Raw genomic sequence first — 18,501 nt, forward strand, 5'->3', positions numbered from 1 at the left:
TGGGGGCTGCAGCCTACCTATGGCAGAAACTGACAAATAATACCTGCATACATTCATTGAGCACCTTATATCCATCAGAGCTCTATTTTCATACTAGATCTCTGTTATTCACCCCAGGAGCCTGTAGGGTGGGGACTGTGACTCACAGGAGGAGAGTGAGGCAGAGGGTTTGGGCAGGTTGCCCAAGGTTCCAGGCAGAATCAGCATGGAAATTCCATTTACTGGTGCCATTGTCAAACAGCCACTGGGTATTGACCCCCACACGAAAGTAAGAAAGAAGCTTGAGTCTACAGGACATTGAAAGATAAGACTAATTAAAAAGTTCTTATACATGATCTCCTTCCTGAAAATTTCCTTTCTCTTTGACTTTTAAAGAAATCTGGAAGTTGGGGTGAGAGGTTGTGAGTTGGGTGAAGGAACATCCTCAAACCTCAGGGGGCTGTTTATGTCGTGGGGAGGCAGGAGGAGGAGGAAGCCTGGATATCTGGAGGGAAGAGGGAAATGTGAGCAGGATTGAGGCCCATCTCACCAGCACAGTGACTATTTTTTATTTTGCAAAGCTAGATATGGCCTCTGCAAACAAGGTTTGCTTCTGTGATTCTGGGACAAATTCCGGAAATGTAAGAGATGGAAATAGTTGTGGATGGAATCTAATCCGATCCACCTCACATTCCTCTTAAGGAAACAAAGTTCAGGGAGCTTTGGTCATTTCCCTAAAGTGATTCCAACCTTGTAACATACATTAAAGGCCTTAACCCCAAGAACGATAGGAGCTCATGAAGGCATTTCACAACAGAGACACGATCAGAAGTCAATCTCCTTGGTCACTTTTGATTCCATCATGCTTCTGCCAAAATTAAGAAATGGCTTCTTTCTGAATTTTGGGTAAAATTGATCATTTATTGGTGCTGCAGAGAGGAAGGCAAGGAAATGAGAAGAGTCAATGATAAACTCCTGTGAGAGTGAAAGGACAGTAAGGAGGTGAGTGTGACAGGCAAGTGGCACACATTCCCAGTCACTGCAGCCGATGGCCCGAGAGTGACAGTGAAGGAGATGTTTGGAGAAGCAGCAAGGGATGGAAGCATGAGTGGAGTTGGGTAAAACCATCCAAAGGAGACTCGGAGCTTCAGGGAGTGTTTCAGAGGAAGCAACACCCAATAGCACTGGCATTTAGAGTCTACGGTAAGGATCGAGAACGACCCCATGCCTCAGCATTACCCCCAGTGAGACATCTACTCAGAATCTGGTCAGTTTATTGAGCACTTCCTATACTTCACCCTGTGGATTCAGCAGCATAACATCGAAGCCAGCCTAGACCCTGCCCTTGTAGAGTGTAGTCAAGCGGAGGATACAGATGTTAAATGTGGAGCTATGTAATGACAAGAGGGGAGAGCACCAGCAAGGAAGACACAGGTGATCTGACTGAGCCAGAGCAATGGGCCATGGGAGTCGGGGAGGCTTCCCTGAGGAGCTCACATTTAAGAGGCACTTGAACATGTGGATCTTGGCAACACAAGACAGGAAGTGTGTTCCAGCAGAGAAAAGGCCTCTGGAAAAGCCTTGGGCATGAGGGACTCAGCTCGTGACCACTGGACAGTAGGTCATGGTGGCTGGATCATAGGAAGAGAAGGGGAAGGAAGCTGGTTATGACCTTCCTTATGAAAGATGCCACATGGAACTCAAAGCAATGGGAACACATTAAAGACACAATCTGATTTGAGCTTTTCAGAAACCACGCCAGCTTTTGGGTAGAGAATGGTTTGTTGTGTGTGTGAAAGGATGAGGGGAGATCAGTGCAAATCCCTCTGAGGTCACCTCAGTGAAAAGTGGGAGGGGCTGGGTCTGGTGGGCACATGGGAGGTAGAAGTAAGCAGTTTCAAAGACACTTTAGAAGCTAAGATCAAGAAAACATGGTAAGAGACTGGATATGAGGGGACATGGTGGGGAGATGTCAACCCTCAGGAGGATGGTTGCAGTATGTCTGAGAGGGCGCATTTGAGCTGGAATGTCTGAGCACAGAGTTGTGCATATTGAGTTTGAGATGTGTCAGGCCACCAAGAGGCAGCCAGAGCATGGAATCAGGCATCCTCTGCAAGTGGGTGCCCCATGGTAAGTGGAGGCACAGGGAAGAATGAAATTGAATAGAAAAAGAATATAGCAGCCAGGAGTGGTGGTTCATGCCTGTAATCTCAGCACTTTGGGAGGCCAAGGTGGGCAGATCTCCTGAGGTCAGGAGTTCGAGACCATCTTGGCCAGTATGGGGAAAACCCATCTCTATTTTAAAAATACAAAAATTAGCCAGGTGTGGTGGCTCATGCCTGTAGTCCCAGTTACTTGGGAGGCTGAGGCAGGAGACTCGCTTGAACCTGGGAGGCAGAGGTTGCAATAAGCTGAGATGGTGCCACTGCACTCCAGCCTTGGTGACAGAGCACGACTCCATCTCAAAAATTACAACAGAATATAACAAGAAATACAGTAGACCAGCCGCAAGGACATTCAGTGTCTGGTCAGGATGTAGGAAAGGACTAGAAAGGGGGAAGCCAGGGAGGTGGGGAAATAGCAGAGCTTGGGGTCTCCAAGGCCAAGGACACTGGCACTGGGGCATCGAGAATGACAGAGACTAGGAGGTGCCCAGGGGATGTCACATGATGGCCTCAGAGGGCTCTTCGCTAACCACTCCACACAGGGTGACAATGCCTAACCACCCCTGAAATAAACAAACAAGCAAAGGACCTGCATCCATGTGATGTGCACACTTCCCAGTGTTTCTGTTTTATTTCCATAAAAATACTCAACAAGCACTCACACAAACTGTCACCTACGCTTCTCTCAGGTCTCAGAAGGAATTACTCCCACTCAAGATTCCCACTTTCTGTATAAATTAAGTAGGTTTCCTTTGGTGGCTTTTGTTGAAAATCCTGAGTATTTATTGATTTACTCACAAACTATTTTTGGGGCACTTAAAATGTGTCAGATACTGTTCTGAGCAATTAGAATACCTCTGTGAACAAAAGAGATAAAGGTATTTCCCACTGAGGTCTTTATACTCCAGAACTGGAGGCAGAGAGGGCATAGGAAAAGATGCTAAGTGCTTTGGAGAAAGAAAAGGTGGAATAAAGAGGACTAGAAATGCTGGTCAGGAAGGAGAAGTTACGATTAACTTTTACAAAGTATGGTCAGGGAGAAAGAGACGTTCAGTAAAAACAGGGACTTCTCTCTCTCTCTCTCCCTGCACAAGTGAAACAAAAGAACAGAAAAGTCTAGAAGCAACTGGAAGATTCCATCCATAAGATTTATGATGTTCCCATCAACAGAACTGGGCACAAAACTCAGGAAGGGAGACCAGAAAGCTCTCCAAGATGCAAACCTGACTTTGCAACAAAACACGATGATGATGAAATGGGAACCTGCACACGAAGTCTCCCTCAGGCAGGGTTTAAGTGGCCTCAACCAAAGCTGGACAAACAACACATGATCAAGCAAAAACTCTACAAGTGGTGATAAGCCTCAGATCATAGAAACTTACCATGTAGGCCAAGTAGACGACAGCAAAAGCAGCCTCTGAGTCTCATCCAAACACAGTACTGAAGGGAGAAAGACCTGCTGCTCATAGCCAAGCGGGCGCTGGCATGGGACGGAAAAGGAGAAAGGCCTCAGTGTCCTTCTGTCCTGGCTGTTTCTCACAGATATAAAAAGGGACATTCTGCTTCCAAGGAGAAGCCGCCTCCTCTGAATGGATTTGTGTCTCCTGACCTCATCAGTTCCATTCCTGGCCAACATCAGAGCTGCCCTGTGCAGACTGTTGAGCACCACAGGGAAAAGAAGAGATGATGGAAGACTAAAGATGGAATTCATCTCCAGACCGCAAAGGAGGAGAAGCTGCAGAGCAATGAGTAGAAAGATGGAAGGAATTGGCTTCTTCACGATGCTGCTGAATGGCTGAATCACCCACCCTGGACCACCTCCCCTGTGCCTCCTGTTATGAGCAAGTTGCATTCACTGGGGGCTTTCCTTTTCTTCTTTCCTTTTTTTTTTAGATGTAGGCTCACTCTGTCACCAGGCTGGAGTGCAGTGGCAAGATCTCGGCTCACTGCAACCTCCACCTCCCAGGTTCAAGCGATTCTCCTGCCTCATTCTCCCAAGTAGCTGGGATTACAGGAGTGCACCACCATGGCCAGCTAATTTTTTAAATATATTTTAAGTAGAGATGAGGTTTCACCATGTTAGCCAATCTGGTCTTGAACTCCTGGCCTCACGTGATCTGCCCACCTTGGCCTCCCAAAGTGCTGGGATTACAGGCGTGAGCTACCATGCCAGCCAAAAGTATTTTCCTTTCTAACAGCTAAATACAAATGCACTGGTGAGGGTTATAGACAACAGAATCCCCTCTACCAGGTTTAAGGAGTGAACGATTATTAGAAGACAAAGATAGCATACAGGAGGAGAGAGGTGGCTGAAGATGTGGGCCATGACAGAGAGACGGATGAGACTGTTGCTGAGTTTATTAAGAGGATCACTTCAAACATTTCCATGGTCAGGTGTGGTGGCTCACTCCTGTAATCCCAGCACTTTGGGAGGCCAAGACAGGAAAGTTGTTTGAGCCAAAGAGTTCAAGGCCAGCCTGGGCAACATAGTGAGACCCTTACTCTACAAAAAAATAAAATTAGCCAGGCATAGTGGTGCACACTTATAGTGCCAGTTACACAGGAGGCTGGGGTGAGAGGATTGATTGAGCCCAGGAGGTCAAGGTCACAGTGAGACAAGATCTTACCACTGCACTCCAGCCTGAGCCACAGAACAAGACCCTGTCACAAAAGGAAGGAAGGAAGGAAGGGAGGGAGGGAGGGAGGGAGGGAGAGAGGGAAAGAAAGAAGGAAGAGAGAAAAAAAGAAAGAGAAGAAGGAAGGAAGGGAAGGAGGGAGGGAGGAAAGAAGGGAAGGAGGGAAAGAAGGATAAAAGGAAGGAAGGGGAAAAAAGAAAGAAAGAAAAGAAAGGAGAGAGAAAAGGAAGGAAGAAGGAAGGAAGGAAAAGAAAGGAGAAAGGAAGAAAGAAAGAAAAAGGAAGGAAGGAGACAGTAAAGGAAGGGAGGGAGGGAAGGGAAGGAAGGAGAAAAGGAAAAAAGAGAAAAAGAAGAAAGAAAGGAGAAAAAGAAGAAAGAAAGAAAAGGAGAAAAAGAAGAAAGAAAAAGAGAGGAGAGACCCATGATGGAAATGACAACCCTAAAAGCCTGGAAGTTTTTGCCTGAAAATCAACTGCAGACTAAATTTCCAGCAGAGAAAGGAATCTCCTCACACAGCAGCACTTGGTTCTGCTGTGTGAGGAGAAGCATGCAAGTCGCTATGACACAGCCCTTTGAGAAACAGTTTACACTCAATTTTGTCAGCACAAGAAAGTTTAGGATGTTTTCCAGATCAGTAAAGGACCAGGTGAAGATGTTGACCTTTTTAATATGAAACAACTTAAAAATTCATTTAAGAAAGTTCTTCAGCGAGCACTTAAAAATGTGACAGCTTCAGAGACACTGAAGAAAATGCAGTCTGGGTTAGAATTGCCTGGGGACACGGTATGCAAACCCAAACCAGTACACACAAACCCAAACCAGTACACGCAAACCCAAACCAGTACACGCAAACCCAAACCAGTACACGCAGACCCAAACCAGTACACGCAAACCCAACCAGTACACGCAAACTCAAACCAGTAGACGCAAATGCAAACTAGTACACACAAATGCAAACCAGTACACACAAACCCAAACCAGTACACAAAAACACAAACCAGTACACACAAACCCAAACCAGTACACGCAAGCCCAAACCAGTACGTACAAACCCAAACCAGTACATGCAAACCCAAACCAGTACACGCAAACGCAAACCAGTACATGCAAACCCAAACGAGTACACGCAAACCCAAACCAGTACACGCAAACCCAAACCAGTACACGCAAACCCAAACCAGTACGTACAAACCCAAACCAGTACACGCAAACCCAAACCAGTACACGCAAACGCAAACCAGTACACGCAAACGCAAACCAGTACACGCAAACACAAACCAGTACACGAAATCCCAAACCAGTACACGAAAACCAAAACCAGTACACGCAAACCAAAACCAGTACACGCAAACCCAAACCAGTACATGCAAACCCAAACCAGTACACGCAAACCCAAACCAGTACACGCAAACCCAAAACCAGTACATACAAACCCAAACCAGTACATACAAACCTACCTACGTGGTGCCTCACTCCCAGACTGCATGCGCCTTTACTTCTTCCTCCAAGCTGAGGTACCACAGACCACTTCTGGGTCAGGCACTGACAGTTGCTAGCACACCCCATCAGATTGTGAAAATGGACCTTCAAAGCTGACAGCTGGACTCCCAAGGCTATTGTTTTTAAACAGTATAATCAGATCTTTGAAACTCCCAACTTGGCCGGGTGCAGTGGCTCACGCTTGTAATCCCAGCCAAGGTGGGTGGATTGCCTGAAGTCAGGAGTTTGAGATCAGCCTGGCCAACATGGTGAAACACCCATCTCCACTAAAAATACAAAAATTAGCTGGGTATGGTGGCAGGCACCTATAATCCCAGCTACTTGGGAGCCTGAGGCAGGAAAATCACTTGAACACAGGGGGCAGAGGTTGCAGTGAGCCAAGATCACACCACTTCACTCTAGCCTGGGTGAAAGAGCAAAACTCTATCTCTAAATAAATAAATAAAACTTGCAACTCTACAACACTTCTACAGGAAAGAAGCCTTGGCCTAGATATAAATATAGATTCTAGAATTACTCATGAAAAATAGCAGAAAAAGGAAGAGTTTAAGGAATAACTCAAAAAACTGTTGGAGACGATTCTCAACCACAACTAGAATTTGCACAATCGAAGCTTGGAAGCATTGAAATCCTTAGCACCAGTCAGCATTGCAGATGCACCACTTTCTCCACTTGCATACCCAGCAAGGGAATGAATTATTTTAAAATAAGAGATAAATGAGACGTATGTGGTTTTGCAAGCACAGGAGCTCCTTCACTGTGTTGTACATGCATTTCAGTTAATAGCTAGCTCTATGGCTCTGTCGATACACTTGTATTTTAGAAGTTAGCCCTCATTATTGAAATTTCAGAAATGTCTGTGTAATTATTGGGACTGATTCGTCTCTCCATGATATGCCTCCTTTCTCCCATATCCTGTTAACTGTCACAGTTGCGGGCACTTGAGGTGACAGGATAGAGACATGGCTGTGCACTTGACCTGAGTGCCTGGATGCTCTGAAGTCAGACATACGGTGCATTGCTGGAGACTGTGGGGGTCATGTCCCGTGTCCTTTCTCCCACTCTTGTCCTCTTTGATCCTGGGAGGTCTGGTTCCAATTGCTGGTTCCCAGGGATTCATTCTTAAGTCTTGGATCACAGAAAGAAGCAACAGGAAACTATATCCAACTCAAAATGTTTTACGAGAATCATAAAATTGGTCCATTGAGATGGTAGAGTTGGGTCCACTAAGTTATTACTGCAAGAGGCTGCATATTCAGTAATTCGGTTATACCAAATAATGTTCTTATTGTTAATATGATACTTTTTATCATCTGTTTTTATCATGTGTGTAACATTAAACTGATAAATATTAATATTATAATAACTTGTGAGTAGAGATAATGAAAAGTTGATTAAAAAACAAAAAGATAGCATATCAAATCATTGAATGCTGGACAAAGAGACCCCCAATGCCACACCATAGAACTAATGGAGTGAGGGGCCGCTGCTTTGGCCCCATTTGGAGGCTGCTGAATCAGGACACCACTGCACGGCTGCCAGCCCCTCCCCCTGCCACTCCACCACAATCTGCCCCAGTGATGGGAATTGCTCAGAACGAAAGCCTCGAGTGAGTGTCTATGATCACTGGACTAAATGATATATTTGTACCTCAAAAGTAAGGACAGCTGTGAAATGGAACATTTGGAGGTTCATTAGGAGGCAAGATGTACACCGTGGAGTGTTTTCAAACTGTGAAGAGGGTGCTGAAAAGATTTGAGGAGGTACAATGCTGGAGGTACACCACAGCACACTCACTGACTCAGCCAGCAATGAAAACACAAAGCAAGGTTCGGTATGGGACTGAGCGGTGCCACAAGAAGACCGTGGCACACTGCATTCCTGCCTCCTTTTTTGGACAATGGGAGAAAACAATGCATGGTACCAGAAAAATCAGAAAATAATGTTGCTGTTCACTGACAGGGTGGTTTCCCAGAAGGGACCCCACCATGCCACAGCCACATCCATGTGCCACAACTTGGAAAGTGTCCAGGCCACCCCCTCCAGGGAAATCCTAACACTCCTCTCATTTGTCTGCCCCCTCAGGGACCACAGCTCTGTGCTGTCTGATGGCAGCTGTTTGGCTTTGTTGTTTTTTCCCCCATCTATTTTGTCCTGTGTTAATTATGTCAGGGGGAAGGATAAATGCAATCCCTGCTACTCCATCTCATCTGGAAGCAGTAAAGCAGGCAGTGACCCTGACCCTGAGACTCACAGGGAGGGCAAGGGCAGCTTTCCCTGCCCCAGTCCACCTGCCTCTGACTCTGCCTGGAATCTCTCCTGACTTGCCCCAATTCTTCCCAAGGAGAGGCTTGGGAAGAACTGGGGCAGTTCAGGAGAGGTTCCAGGTGGGGTCACCTCCCACATACCCTCCATCCCTCTTGCCACAGCCTCACTGAGTTTTAGTGCCTGTGGTAGACCCCAGAGGTCTGCACCAGCCTGCTTCATCTTAACATGCTCTGTCCCCTTCATGCCATATTGAAGATGGTGGCTTGTTCATGTGGGTGACATTTACCTGTCAGCATAGTGTGAGTTCATTTTTCTGCTCTGATAAGAACTTAGCATGTAGAAATGGAATTCATTTCCCTTACATAAACTCAGGCACTAACCAGACTACATGGCCCAATAAATGTAATTCAGAATTCGGAGGCGCAGGAGCACGGCCCTTCCTCACCTGACCATCCTACCACCAAAAGGCCCTCCAAGGAGGGAGGCTTACCATGAACCCAATCTCTATTGACAGCAATAAAAACTGGTTACCAACTTCTCTAAAAGAGAAGTGGCCCTAGTTTAATCAATGACCATGCATACACTTGAGCTTCTTAATAAATTGTGTTACAAATTCCATGCACTATTTCTAATGAAAGCACTAAAATTCCTCATAATTATGTAACCATTTACTGAAACACTCTCCCATAAGTTATGATGGTAATTCCTCAAAACCCCTATGAAATAGCTAAGCGACTAGCCTGTTTTACAACAGACATAAATAAATTTCAATATATTAATAATTTAAGATGATGACCCATATGGTTTGACTGTATCCCCACCGGAATCTCATCTTGAATTGTAGCTCCCATAAACCCCACATGTTGTGGGAGGGACCCGTGAGAGGTAATTGACCATGGGGGCAGGTTTTTCCCGTGCTATTCTCGTGATAGTGAATAAGTTTCATGAGAGCTGATGGTTTTATAAAAGGCAGTTCCCCTGCACAGCCATGTAAGACGTGCCCCTTTGCTTTCCACCATGATTCTGAGGGCTCCCCAGCCAAGTGGAATTGTGACTCTACTGAAACTCCTTTACAAATTACCCAGTCTCGAGTATGTCCTTATAGCAGCGTGAGAACAGACTAATCACAATAATTGCTAAATACAAGTCCCTTAAGCATGTTTGTCCTTTGATGTGGTGTGCATGTTCAGCATCATCTCTGCCCCTCTGAGGCAAGGACGCTCACATTTTGCTCTTTAGACCTGCCCCCACTAGAGGGTGCTCTAAGCCAACCTAGGGTGGTTCAAATGCTGCCATCAGTGCCTGACACACACCTGGCAAAGCCTGAGAAGTTTTTTCAGACCCATCATGCATCAGCCAGGCCTCCCACCAACCCCAGGAGTTGCTCCCACATTGTGCAGGGGTTTGGCTGCCTTGGCACAGGGACCAAGGATTCCTGAATTCATATTCGGTGCCCAAATTTTTTTTACAATTACATCTTGAAACAATAGTATATTTTGATGACCTGTTTCTCCCTAGGCATTCTCCAGTCCTCAAAGCCCTTCTATCTAAAATGAAGGAACACATCCGTTTTCTCTCACAGGTCTATGAGGGGAGGAGGAATGGAGGGTTGGTAAAGACCACAGCCATGTTCTCTTCATGGAGCAGAACACCCCACCAGGCCTATGTAATCACAGAAAGCCTTTGTGGTCCAGAGGTCCCCACACAGCCTGCCTGCTGCAGACATTTCTCAGCTTCCTTTGGAGACGACCAGGCAGCCAATTCCAGAGGAGGAAGCAAGAAAGAGCAGAAGACTCTCTGAGCCCAGAATTCTCTTTCCCACACCCATTCTGCTATGATACCTCAAATGCCACATGGCTCCCAGTAGCCCACACCTCCCATGCAATGGTCCACACATCTCAGTTCAATAATTCATGCCTCCCAGGGCAATGAACTGCACCTCCCAGGGCAATGGTCCTGTGATGACCCACATCTCCCAGTGCAGTGGTCCATACCTCCCAGGGCAACAGGCCTGTGATGACCCACACCTCCCAGTGCAGTTGTCCACACCTCCCAAGGCAATGAGCTGCACCTCCCAGTGCAATGGTCCATGTTTCCTAGTGCAATGGTCCTTACCTCGCCGTGCCAATAAGCCACACCTCCCAGGGCAATGAGCTGCACTTCCAAGTGTAATGGTTCTTGCCTGCCTCCCACTGCAATGGTCCACACTCCCATGGCAACGAGCTTCACCTCTCAGTCAATGGTCCACATCTCCCAGTGCAGTGAGCCAGTGTTCCCAGCAATGGTCCATGCTTCCCAGTACCAACAAGCCATACCTCCCTGTGCCAATGGCCCATGCCTCCCAATGCTGATGAGTCACACTTCCCAATGCCAAAATCAGTCACACCTTTGTGAGTTCCTTCTCACATTGAGTCTGGACATAACCATGTTTTTCCTTTACTGTTCATTTACTTTCAATGTATCTGTGTCATATTTAATGTGTGTCTTTGTAAATACTATATGGTTAGGTATAGATTTTTTTTTTTTTTTTTTTTTTTTTGAGACAGAGTTTCACTCTTGTTACCCAGGCTGGAGTGCAATGGTGTGATCTCAGCTCACCGCAACCTCTGCCTCCTGGGTTCAGGCAATTCTGCCTCAGCCTCCTGAGTAGCTGGGATTACAGGCACGCGCCACTGTGCCCAGCTAATTTTTTGTATTTTTAGTAGAGATGGGGTTTCACCATGTTAACCAGGATGGTCTCGATCTCTTGACCTCGTGATCCACCTGCCTCGGCCTCCCAAAGTGCTGGGATTACAGGCGTCAGCCACAACGCCCGGCCCAGGTCTTGCTTTTTTATCCAGTCTGGCAATCTCTACCTTGAATTCATATCATACCACTTTACATCTAATGTAAGAAACTCTGATAGCCAAACCCCAGCCTCTTGCATTGCTGTAATTAAAGCACTCTTATTGTTTCTTCGTGTTTGGAAGCTGGGGAGTAGTTATTGTTTCAGATGGTTTGGATTCACCTTTAGGTTCACCCTCTGCAGGGCACCAGAACTCAAGCCTCACAGATTTGTAAGGGTGTGTCTGTATTCTCCCTGCTACCAACCCCTTCTCTAATGCCACTTTCCCAGCAAAATTCTAGGGAAGGAAGAGAATTGTTGGGCAGAGAGATGGATTTTTGTATTTGGAATTCCTCCAGACCCACATGTGGCCCCTGATGCACAATACTCCCTCTTAGCCCTGAAAAGCCTCCTGCCTGTAGGCAGCTGCTTCTTTTCCTGCCTGGACTCATTTAGGCACTTGCCTCAGAGAGCTCCAGGGTCCCTGCTCACCTACAGAGGGTGCGCCCTCTGAAATTCAGTTCATCAGAGCTTCCTTATATCTTCCCATCTTTGAAAGCCCCATGAGACATATGATTTTAATATGGTTCATTCTTGTCATCACCATGGGAGAAAAGTGTTCGTGTCTTTCTACATCCTAACAAGAACCAGATGACCTAATCTTATTTAAGCCATTGATATCTGTGCTTTTGTTATATACAGAAAAGCTTAATTTCTGGGTTCATAATATAGAAAAGCCAAACACAACTTATACTGAAGCAGCTGCTAACCATTTGTGGTCAGACATGATTATCCAGCCATCACCATGTTTTAAAACTGAATTGGAAAACATTCATATTGAATCCAAGATCTCTAGTTTATTGATGATGCCCCATACTTTATGTTATTATTTATCCACTAACTCCTCATATTTGCATTTAACTCCTTATATTCATGTTTTCTTCTGGCCCTTACTGACATTTGAGTGTGAGACATTTCATATATGAAAATTGAGAAATTCTGTGCATTTTACCTAGTAATTATGTCCACTTTACAGTAAAATACATAAATCAGGGCAATTTATCTGCTTTCTACCCAGATATTTTGCATCTCATATCAAAGTTCCCATAACTGCATCCATTTTTTGTACCTCAGTTTCTACAAAGAAAACCATTCCCTATGAAAGTCACATGCTACAGTTCACTAATGCAGGTTCACCTCATCTACCTGCCCCAATGGGTGGGTCCTATAATTTACCTTTAGAGATGGGAACACACTTGAAAAAACATAAAGCAAATTGCAAATCTGGCTTAATTTTTTTTCTCCTCCTTATACTCACAAAAGCTTTCTAGTTCACGGTATTCCTTCTGTACTTGGCACAAAGACTTGAGACCAAAGTCTGCATGTGATGTCATCCTCCACAAAAGACTCATATCTCTTCTGCTCTCCCTCAATAGGGGAGGGGCCCCAGAGGTCTCTGGGGAGTGTCTGTTTTTTAGCATCTTTGTACAGAGCCAGTCTCCATGGAGGCAGCCTCAGGACTGTGCAGAGGAAACAACCTGGATTATTCAGAGGGTATTAAGGACACCACTGGAAAGCAATTGTGCCTACATAAGTCAGGGTCTCCCAATTGTAACTCCAGAATAGGACTACATCACACTTCACTACTCAAAGCCCAAACAATAGCTCATGGGGAAAAGAACAACCGACTCTTATACAACTGGGAAAATGGGTTCTTTGTGCACACAAGAGACTATTAAGCAGAAGCCACATTAGACTGTCCATTTCCTCTTTTTTTGCACCAAGGAAGTGTGTGGGGCAGTCTACAGGGGAAAAAAGTACAAAATAGCAAAATGCTTTGCTTTGCTTTTTAAAACTGTTTTATTTTGAATTCATTGTAGACTGACACATACAGTTCAAAGAAATACTAGAGACTCCCATACACCCTTTGCCCAGTTTCCCCAGTGGTGAAAACTTGCAGGACTATAGTACAATATCACCAGCAGGGGAAGAGTCAGTGATGTCTCTGGGTAGTGTCTGGCCCCAATCACAAAACTGCCATTGGTACAACCCATTCATCTATTGATATTTCACCACTTTTACATGCATGCCAGTAGGGTGCATGTGTAGGTGTATGTGTGTGTGTGTGTGTGTCTATGCAGTTTTATTGTGTGTATATTTGTATGACCACCACCACAGATAGCACAGCACAAGGAATCCTCATGCTATTTCTTTTACAGCCACAGCCATCCCTCTCCCTATTCTCTTTTCTAAATGGGCAACTACCAGTCTGTTCTCCATCTCCATAAATTTGTCACTTCAATAATGCTATGTAAATGGAATCATGCAACATATAACCTTCAGAGATTTTTTTCACCCAGAATGATTCCCTGGAGAGCCACCCAAGTCATCTCTTTTTATTGCTGAGCAGTATGCCATGCTTTCTTAAACTTAAAGAGAGAGGGATGTCTTATATTCTCTTACAATTCCAAGGATTGTCAGAACTTTATTAGTGTCCTATTCTCATAACTTTTAGGGATAATAGTGAACAAATAAAAGAGAAAAAGAGTGTACATGAAGTTATCACATATTCTCAGTTTGCAATTTTCTTCCTAATTTGTTGGTACCTTATTTTTTATATAAATGCAGCTTTCAGGGTAAACACTCCCTCTGTTGAATAAAGTTTGTGAACAGCAATGGCCTCTAGATACTCAAAATTTAATGGCAAAATAAAATTACTTTCTTGAACTGCTGGTTATGGACAAGATGGAGTAGATAAATTTCTCTCTATTCCTTCTTCTACATGCTGTGAAAACACTGAACATTATATATGAAGGATGAAAGACTCTAAAATATGGAAAGAAGAAGACAAAGTTAATAAGAATCTCAGGACATAAGAAATTAATAACATGGTCATAAGTTCTCTAAGTGGCTTCTTTTTTTTTTTTCAGACAGAGTCTCACTCAATCCATTGCCCAGGCTGGAACACAGCAGTGATGCGATCTCAGCTCACTGCAACCTCCACCTCCTGAATTCAAGTGATTCTCCTACCTCAGCCTTCCTAGTAGCTGGGATTACAGGTGCCTGCCACCATGCCCAGCTAATTTTTGTATCTATAGTAGAGACGGGGTTTCCCCACGTTAGCCAGACTGGTCTCAAACTCCTGACCTCAAGTGATCAGCCCCCTTTGGCCGCTCAAATTGCTGGGATTACAGGTGTGAGCACTGCTGCTGGCTTCTTTTTGGCTTCTTATGTCTCAAACTGGGTGCCAGAGAAGCCAGCAACCTAGAAATACCAACAGGCACAGACCAAAAAAAAGGCCCCAAGAAAAGCTTGATCTCCCTAACCAAAGGACCAGGAAAAGGTCAGCCTAACAAGGCAGAAAACTTTTGTCTATAAACTAAGCACCCCCAGCCAAATGCCATGAAAAAAATGTGACTCCAGCCCCACACTTGTTAGCAAAGGTTGAGAGGAGAATCTAGACTTGCGCCCTCTCCTGGCTGCAACAAGTACCCTACCCATCCCGTGCTAGCCAGGATGGTGTTGAACAAAGCCAAATGATATCCCGGAATTTCATTCATGCCTGGTAATCATAAAGCATGCCCCTCCCCCTCAGTAGTGTTGGTGAAAGTTATGTGGAAATCTTAGACTCTGACCTCCACCTAGCAGTAACAAGGAACCCTTTCCCAGTGTAGCTGTCAATGCTGCCAAGTGGGTAACCTGGACTTCCACTCCCATCTGGCATTAAGAAGGCAATGCCCTCTTCCCCTCTACCAACACAATGTCAGAGAACACTTGCTAAAATAGAAGAGCTTCGGTGAGCAGTTATGAAAATACTTGAAACAAATGAAAGAATTAAACAGTCTCAGTAAAAAAGAGTATTTAAAAGAACCAAATAGAAATCTTAGAATTGAAAAAAATACAATAAACAAAATAAATATTTTAGCAATATGACTAAAGAGCAGAAAGAAGAGAATAGAGAAAAGAATCAATGGACTCGAATATGAAAAAATAAAAGGTATTCAATCTGAGCAAGAAAAAGAATACATACTAAGGTAAGGGGAAAGAGCTTCAGGGATCTGTGGGATTATTTTTAAAAGGTCCAGAATTTGCATGATCAAAGACAAAGAAAAAGAGGAGAAAGAGTATGGGGCTTAAAAAGTATTCAAAGAAACAATGGTTGAAAAATGACAAATTTGGCAAAGGATATAAAGCTACAGATTAGAGTAGCTGAGCAAATTCCAAACCTCAAACCCAAAAGAATCCATGTGAAGACGTATTATAATCGCACTTCTAAAACTAAAGAAAGAAACCTTGAAAACAATAAAATGACATTTTACCTAAAAAAGGAAAACAATTCAAATGACAATATGTTTCTCATCAGAAACAACAGAGATCAGAGGAGGTGACAGATTTTTTTCAAGTAATGAAAGAAAAGACCTGTCAACCCCTGATTCTACATCTAGCACAAATATCCTTTAGGAATGCAGGGGAAATCAACATATTGTCAAATAAAGGAAAACAAAGAGGATTTATTGCCAGCAGAACTACCCTAAAAGAATAACTAAAGAAATTTATTCAGATGGAAAGGAAATGATTATAGAAAGAAACTTCTAACAGCAGAAAGGAAGAAAAGACAAAAAGAGAAAAAATATAGATGAATGTATGCTACACTTAGCTTCTCAAGTTTTCTAAACTATGATGGTTGATGCAAAAATTATAACACTGTCTAATATACTTCTCAATATATAGAAAGAAACTAAGAGAATTATATTAAAAATATGATAGGGTAAAGGGACCTAAAGGGAGATGAAGTTTCTACACTTTATTCAATCTGATAAAAAATCAACTCAAATAGACTTTGCTGAGTTACCTGTACAGAATGTAACACCTAGAGCAACCACTAAAAAATTGATACAAGGAAATACTCTTAAAAAATACTATAACTCAAAATGGAATTATAAAATATTTTCAAGCAATCCACAGAAAAACAAGGACGATAAAACAGAGTAACAAAAAACAAAGAGATAAACACACAAACAAGCAGTTAGGTAAATAAAATGGCAGACTTAGCCTTACTATATCAATACTTACATTAAATGTAAATAGTCTAAATAGACCTATTAAAAAACAGAAACTGGCAGAGTAGATTAAAATTCATGACCCAACTGTATGCTATTCATATAAAATTAACTTCAAATATAAGAATATAAGTAAAACGTAATCAAATGAAAAAAATATATACTGAGTTACCATGTAAACATCAGTCAAAACAAAGCAGGAATGGCTATATTAATTTCAGATAAAGTAGAGCAAAAAGGTTATCAGAGACATAAAGGGACATTACATAATAAGAGTCAATCTACCAGGAAGATATAGCAATCTTAAATGTACACGCACCAAATAACAGAGCTGCAAAATGTGTAAAGAAAAAATTGATAGAACCAAAAGGAAAATGAGAAAAATCATATTATACTTGGAAACTTCAACACTCTCTCTCTCAACAACTAATAGAACAACTAGGCAGAAAATCAGCAAGAATTTGGAAGAACACAAAAACATTGCCAATGAAAAGATTCTAATTGAGATTTGCAGAACATTCCCCCAGTGACATCAGACAGCACACATTATCTTTTCAAATTCCCACAAAACATTTATCAAGGTAGACTGTATCCAGGGCCATAAAACAAATCTAAACAAAATTAAAATTGAAATCACACAGTGTATATTTTCTCACCATAATGGAATGATGCTAGAAATCAATAACAGAAAGACATAAAAAATCTTCAAACACTTTGAAATTATACAACACAATTATAAGTAATCAATGGGTCAAAAAGAAAGTCCTCAATTTCTCAGAAAATTTTTAAAATCCATAGAACAGAATGAAAATGACACTATAACACAAAATTTTGTGAAATGCCCCTAAAGCAGTGCTAAGAGGAAAATTCACACCATTAAATGCTTACATCAGAAAAGAAGTCTCAAATCAATAATCAGAGTTTCTACTTTTAAAATTAGAAAAAGATCAAAATAAAACTAAAACAGGCCATGCAAGGTGCCTCATACATATAATCCCAGTGATTCAGGAGGCAGAACGGGGACAATTGCTTAAGTCCAGAAGTTTCGGATCAGACTGGGCAACACAGCAAGATTCCATCTCTGCAAAAAATAAAGAACATTAGCCAAGTGTGGTGGCATGCACCTGTAGTCCTAGCTACTCAGGAGGATGAGGTGGGAGAATTGTTTCAGCCCAGGATTTCAAGGTTATGATGAGCTATAATCATGTACTCCAGTGTAGATGACAGAGCAAGACCCTGTCTCTAAAATAAATAAATATAAGAAAACCAAAATAGAAAGAAGAAAGGAAATAGTAAAGAGCAGAAATTAATATAATTGAAACCAAAAACATAGTAGAGAATCAATGAAACAAAGAGTTAATTATTTTAACAGATTAATAAAATCAATAAACCTCTAGCAAGTCTAACACAGAAAATAGAAAGACACAAATTACCAGTATCATGAATGAAAGAGGCAATAAAGATATAGATATGGCAAACATTAAAATTATAATAAAAGAATACTATAAACAACTCTACAAACATAAATTTGTCAACTTAGATAAAATGGACCAATTCCTTGAAACTTATCAAGTGCCACAATGCACTCAAGATGAAATCGATAATTTGAATTAAAGTAATTGAATTTGTAATTTTAAAACTCACAAAAAAGAAATCTCTAGGTCCAGATAATTTCCCTCTAGAATTCTGACAAGTGTTTTGAACAGTTTAAGCACCAATTTTACAAAATCTCTTCCAAAAATAAAAATCAGGCAATACTTCCTAATTTATTTTATGAAACTAATATTACCCTCATACCAAAACCAGATAAAGACAGCATTTTAAAAATTACAGACCAATATTTGTCATGAAGATAGATATAAAAATATTTCACAAAATGTCAACAAATAGAATTCAGCAATATATATTTTTTCTTAATTATACACTATGACTAAGTTATTCCAGGAATATAAAGCTGATTCACAATTTGAAAAGCAATCAATGTAATTCACCATATCAACAGACTAAGGAGGAAAAATTACATGATTTTATTAACTGATGGCAAAAAAAAAGCATTTGACAAGTTCTTT

At 42.5% G+C, this 18,501-nt stretch overlaps 1 pseudogene; it reads left to right on the top strand.

The window, feature by feature from the left end:
- The first annotated feature begins 5,201 nt into the window (after window positions 1-5,201).
- On the top strand, window positions 5,202-7,001 carry LOC105707718 (centromere protein N-like; annotated as a pseudogene).
- Window positions 7,002-18,501: the final 11,500 nt, after the last annotated feature.

Source organism: Aotus nancymaae, unplaced genomic scaffold (assembly GCF_030222135.1).
Source record: "Aotus nancymaae isolate 86718 unplaced genomic scaffold, 86718_ANA_hifiasm-v0.15.2.pri h1tg000022l_1, whole genome shotgun sequence".
Taxonomy (NCBI): domain Eukaryota; kingdom Metazoa; phylum Chordata; class Mammalia; order Primates; family Aotidae; genus Aotus; species Aotus nancymaae.